A 5,975-nucleotide genomic window follows, 5' to 3' on the forward strand; every position below is an offset into this window, starting at 1 on the left:
TTAACCTGAAACTCCACGGAACTTATTTCTGGGACGGAAGCAATCCAGAAGACTTGGGGTGTACGTAAGGGAAGCAACAAGGAAGGCACGAGGCAGGGGGGCGCGCCCTCCACCCTCGTGGGCCCCTCGTGGCTCCCCTGACGTACTACTTCCTCCCATATATACCCATATACCCTAAAAACAGCGGGGATGAGAATAGATCGGGAGTTCTGCCGCCAGAAGCCTCCGTAGCCACCGAAAGCCAATCTAGACCCATTCTGGCACCCTGCCGGAGGGGGAACCCCTCTCCGGTGGCCATCTTCATCATCCCGGTGCTCTCCATGATGAGGAGGGAGTAGTACTCCCTCGGGGCTGAGGGTATGTACCAATAGCTATGTGTTTGATCTCTCTCTCTCTCTCGTGTTCTTGAGGTGGTACGATCTTGATGTATCGCGAGCTTTGCTATTATAGTTGGATCTTATAATGTTTCTCCCCCTCTACTCTCTTGTAATGGATTGAGTTTTCCCTTTGAAGTTATCTTATCGGATTGAGTCTTTAAGGATTTGAGAACACTTGATGTATTTCTTGCGTGGGATACCTGTGGTGACAATGGGGTATTCTATTGGTCCACTTGATGTATGTTTTGGTGATCAACTTGCGGGTTCCGCCCATGAACCTATGCATAGGGGTTGGCACACGTTTTCGTCTTGACTCTCCGGTAGAATCTTTGGGGCACTCTTTGAAGTACTTTGTGTTGGTTTGAATAGATGAATATGAGATTGTGTGATGCATATCGTATAATCATACCCATGGATACTTGAGGTGACATTGGAGTATCTAGGTGACATTAGGGTTTTGGTTGATTTGTGTCTTAAGGTGTTATTCTAGTACGAACTCTATGATAGATCGAACGAAAAGAATAGCTTCGTGTTATTTTACTACGGACTCTTGAATAGATCGATCAGAAAGAATAACTTTGAGGTGGTTTCATACCCTACAATAATCTCTACATTTGTTCTCCGCTATGAGTGGCTTTGGAGTGACTCTTTGTTGCATGTTGAGGGCTAGTTATATGATCCAATTATGTTATTATTGTTGAGAGGACTTGCACTAGTGAAAGTATGAACCCTGGGCCTTGTTTCAACACATTGCAATACCATTTGTGCTCACTTTTATAATTAGTTACCTTGCTGTTTTTATATTTTCAGATTACAAAAACCTATATCTACCATCCATATTGCACTTGTATCACCATCTCTTCGCCGAACTAGTGCACCTATACAATTTACCATTGTATTGGGTGTGTTGGGGACACAAGAGACTCTTTGTTATTTGGTTGCAGGGTTGCTTGAGAGAGACCATCTTCATCTTACGCCTCCCATGGATTGATAAACCTTAGGTCATCCACTTGAGGGAAATTTGCTACTGTCCTACAAACCTCTGCACTTGGAGGCCCAACAACATCTACAAGAAGAAGGTTGTGTAGTAGACATCAAGCTCTTTTCTGGCGCCGTTGCCGGGGAGGTTAGCGCTTGAAGGTATATCTTTTAGTTCTTGCAATCAAAACTTTTTGTTTCTTGTTTTATCACTAGTTTAGTCTATAAAAGGAAACTAAAAAATGGAATTGAGTTTGCCTCATACGCTTCTTCTTTTTAATATCTTTCGTGAGTATGATGGAAAGGAAAATTGTGCCAAAGTATTACAAGAATAATGCATTAGAATGTTTGGCACTAAATATTTGAATGATGAGTATGATTGCAATGTTGTTCGTATGAATTCCTTGAATATCCATGATGCTAATGATATGCAAAGCCACAAGCTTGGGGAAGCTATGTTTGATGAAGATGATATTTTTTGTTCCCAAAGTTTTGATGAGCAAATTTATTATGATGAAAGCATGCCTCCTATTTATGATCATTATATTGATGAAAGTGGATTTGGAGATGTCATGATCAATTGATTATGAGAACAAAGTTGCCATATATGATGATTATTGTGATGACTTGTATGCTATAAAGAATATATCCATGAAACTTGTCATCATGATTTTAGTTTTCAATTGGATTATGCCTCACATGATAATTATTTTGTTGAGTTTGCTCCCACTATTATTCATGAGAAGAATTTTGCTTGCGTCGAGAGTAATAAAATTTCTATGCTTGTAGATCATGAAAAGAATGATTTAGGTGCTGGTTATATTGTTGACTTCATTCATGATGCTACTGAAAATTATTATGAGGGAGGAATATATGCTTGTAGGAATTGCAATAATATCAAGTTTCCTCTCTATGTGCTGAAAGTTTTGAAGTTATGCATGTTTTACCTTCCTATGCAAGTTGATTCTTGTTCCCATAAGTTGTTTTCTCACAAAATCCATATGCATAGGAGGAGGGTTAGACTTAAATGTGCTATTCATATTCTTCATAATGCTCTCTTTATGTTTCAATTCTTATCTTTTATGTGAGCATCATTGAAATCATCATGCCTAGCTAGGGGCGTTAAACGATAGCGCTTGTTGGGAGGCAACCCAATTTTATTTTTGTTCCTTTTATTCATGTTTAGTAATAAATTATTCATATAGACTCTGTTTAGATGTGGTTTTATGCTTTTAATTAGTGTTTGTGCCAAGTAGAACCGTTGGGAAGACTTGGGGAAAGTCTTTTTGATCTTGCTATAAAAAACAGAAACTTTAGCGATCACAAGAATTGCTGCCATTTTTATTTGGAAAGTGATATTTAGTTAATTATTTTTTAAGATGATTAATAGATAAATTACTCACGTCCAGCAATTTATGTTATAATTTTTGGGGTTCCAGAACTTGCGTTAGCTACAGATTACTACAGACTGTTCTGTTTTTGACAGATTCTATTTTTCGTGTGTTGTTTGCTTATTTTGATGAATCTATGGCTAGTAAAATAGTTTATAAACCATAGAGAAGTTGGAATACAGTAGGTTTAACACCAATATAAATAAATAATTAGTTCATTATAGTACCTTGAAGTGGTGTTGTAACGCCCTCCATGCGGCTATAGCTCCCACGTGTCGAGGCACGACTTAGAGACATAACCGCATTGAAAGCAATGTCGCAAGTTAGGCAATCATTACAACATCCCATGTAAAGCATAATAAAAGGGGGAGAAACATAGTTGGCTTACACTCGCCACGTCACATCAAAGTACATAAATAGCATCCATCATACAAACACTCATGGCCCGACTACGACGCCAAAATAGAAGAAAACCCAACATGCGACAAGGCCCTGAATCGAACCCCAACTAGGCACCACTACTGATCATCGGGAAAGGAAACATAATAACGCTGAGAGTCCTCGTCGAACTCCCACTTGAGCTCGTACTCGTCACCTGGAGCGAAATCACCTGGACCTGCATCTGGAATTATAGTATCTGTGAGCCACAGGGACTCAGCAATCTCGCACCCTCGCGATCAAGACTATTTAAGCTTATAGGAAGGGGTAAGGCAAATATATGTGGAGCTGCAGCAAGCGACTAGCATATATGGTGGCTAACTTATACGCAAAAGAGAGCGAGAATAGGAGGCACAGCGCGAGCGAGAATCTAGAGGAACAACCTGCGCAAGCATAACTCCAACACCGTGTCCACTTCCCGGATTCCGCCGAGAAGAGGCCATCACGGTAACACACTCAGTTGATTCATTTTAATTAAATTAAGGTTCAAGTTATCTACAACCGGACATTAACAAATTCCCATCTGCCCATAACCGCGGGCACGGCTTTCGAAAGTTCAATCCCTGCAGGGAAGTCCCAACTTAGCCCATGACAAGCTCTCACGGTCAACGAAGGAATAGACCTCCACCCGAGACACACCGATCAGACTCGGTAACCCGGTACGACAAGACAATTCGACGGGTTAAAACAAGACCAGCAACACCGCCCGAATGTGCCGACAAATCCCGATAGGAGCTGCACATATCTCTTTCTCAGGGCACACTCAGATAGGTCAAGATACGAGTAAAACCAACCCTCAAGTTTCCCCGAGGTGGCCCCGCAGTCTGCCCGGTTCGGACCAACACTCAGAGGGAGCACTGGCCCGGGGGGGTTAAAATAAGATGACCCTTGAGTCTGCAGAACCCAAGGGAAAAAAAAGGCTAGGTGACAAATGGTAAAACCAAGGTTGGGCATTTCTGGACAATCTTTAATCAAGGCAAAATATCAAGGGGTTCCCATTATAACCCAACCGCGTAAGGAACGCAAAATCCGGGAACATAACACCGATATGACGGAAACTAGGGCGGCAAGAGTGGAACAAAACACTAGGCGAGAGGCCGAGCCTTCCACCCTTCACCAAGTATATAGATGCATTAAGATAACATAGCAATATAATGATATGCCCAACAAGTAAATAAATGATGTTCCAACAAGGAACGGCCTCCAATCTTCACCTGCAACTAGCAACGCTATAAGAGGGGCTGAGCAAAGCGGTAACATAGCCAATCAACGGTTTGCTAGGACAAGGTGGGTTAGAGGTATGACATGGCAATTGGGAGGCTGACAAGCAAAAGGTAGGCATCGTAGCATTGGCATAGCAAGAGCGAGCAAACTAGCATAGCAAAGATAGTAGTGATTTCGAGGGTATGATCATCTTGCATGCACTGTTGTCAGAGTTGACTGGATCCTCACAAGCAAACTCAACGTGCTCCTCGGTAGCGAACTCGTCTCCCGGATCTACCCAAACAAGACAAACAAGCAACAAGGATACAATCAACCACGTGCAAGACCAAGCAATATGATGAAAAGATGATATGCTATGCGGGGTGCGATGCGGGATGCAAAATGCAAGATATGACAGGAAAAGCATGAACCTGGCCTCAACATGGAAAACCAAGTGTTCCACTGGATAGAGGGAATGAAATCACTTGAAAACGATATAAAGATCATTGGAATCGGAGTTACGGTTTGGAAATGGCAAGCGTTTTAAGGTATGACACCGGTCTGCGATTTACAGCAAGTAGGCATTTAAATGCAATGAAATGAACATGCTACAGCCATCAAACATGACAAAAAAATACATGGCAGGGATGCACACAAGATGCTTAACAAAACACTAGCACTGATCCATGGCCAATTCATCCATTATGGGGGTTCAAACAAGCATGGCAAAAACGCAAATGCAAAACAGATTCCAGACTTAGTGAAATTAACACTTGTCTGAAATTTCAGATCACGAAGCCCTCTTCGGAGCAGCAAAACAACATGAAAAAAGACCTGATTAAGAAAAGTAAGAACATGGCATGGAGCTCCTCAACAATCTTAACAAAAGATCCAAAGTGACCTGGGGCCAAAAGGGTTCACAAAATATACTAACGGGCACACGAACATAGCAAAAACATAATGAGTTTTCAGACTTAGTGAAAACTGAGACATGCTGAAATATAACTCACAAAGGCATGTAAACGAGCTCGACGCACTCACTACGGTGCAAGTCATGGCAAGGAAAGCATACATCCATTAAGAAGGCATAAAATGCTAGCTAGACATGGCAAGAACAATGGCATAGCATGCACGGATCAACTACAATAACATCGGCAAAATCGCAAACGAGTTGACGATCTGCCAAGATTCACCACGAAGCAAAAGTAGAACTCGATTGAATTAAGCTAGGGTGCTCCATAATTGCAAACAAAGACATGGATGGATAGAACATAACATGATTAACAAAACTTCTTTACTGATCATCCTCAAAAGAGGCACGGATCACTAGGAAACAAGCTGAACATATGGCATCATGAACTAAAATATCCCAGACTTAGTGAAAACAACTAAGTCCCTGAAGACAGATTTACCGGGTGCCTCACTTTGCAAGCTTGCACAAGTCACCACCACATCCTAAAAATGCATGTGTTGCACCTCTGGAAATAATACAAAATTCTTAACAAAACATATGAAGGACTCACAGGCATATCATGCACACAATAATCATGACAAAAATGACAAAAGTCTAAGATGAACTAGCAGATCT

This window comes from Triticum urartu, chromosome 5, assembly GCF_003073215.2.
Source record: "Triticum urartu cultivar G1812 chromosome 5, Tu2.1, whole genome shotgun sequence".
Lineage (NCBI taxonomy): Eukaryota > Viridiplantae > Streptophyta > Magnoliopsida > Poales > Poaceae > Triticum > Triticum urartu.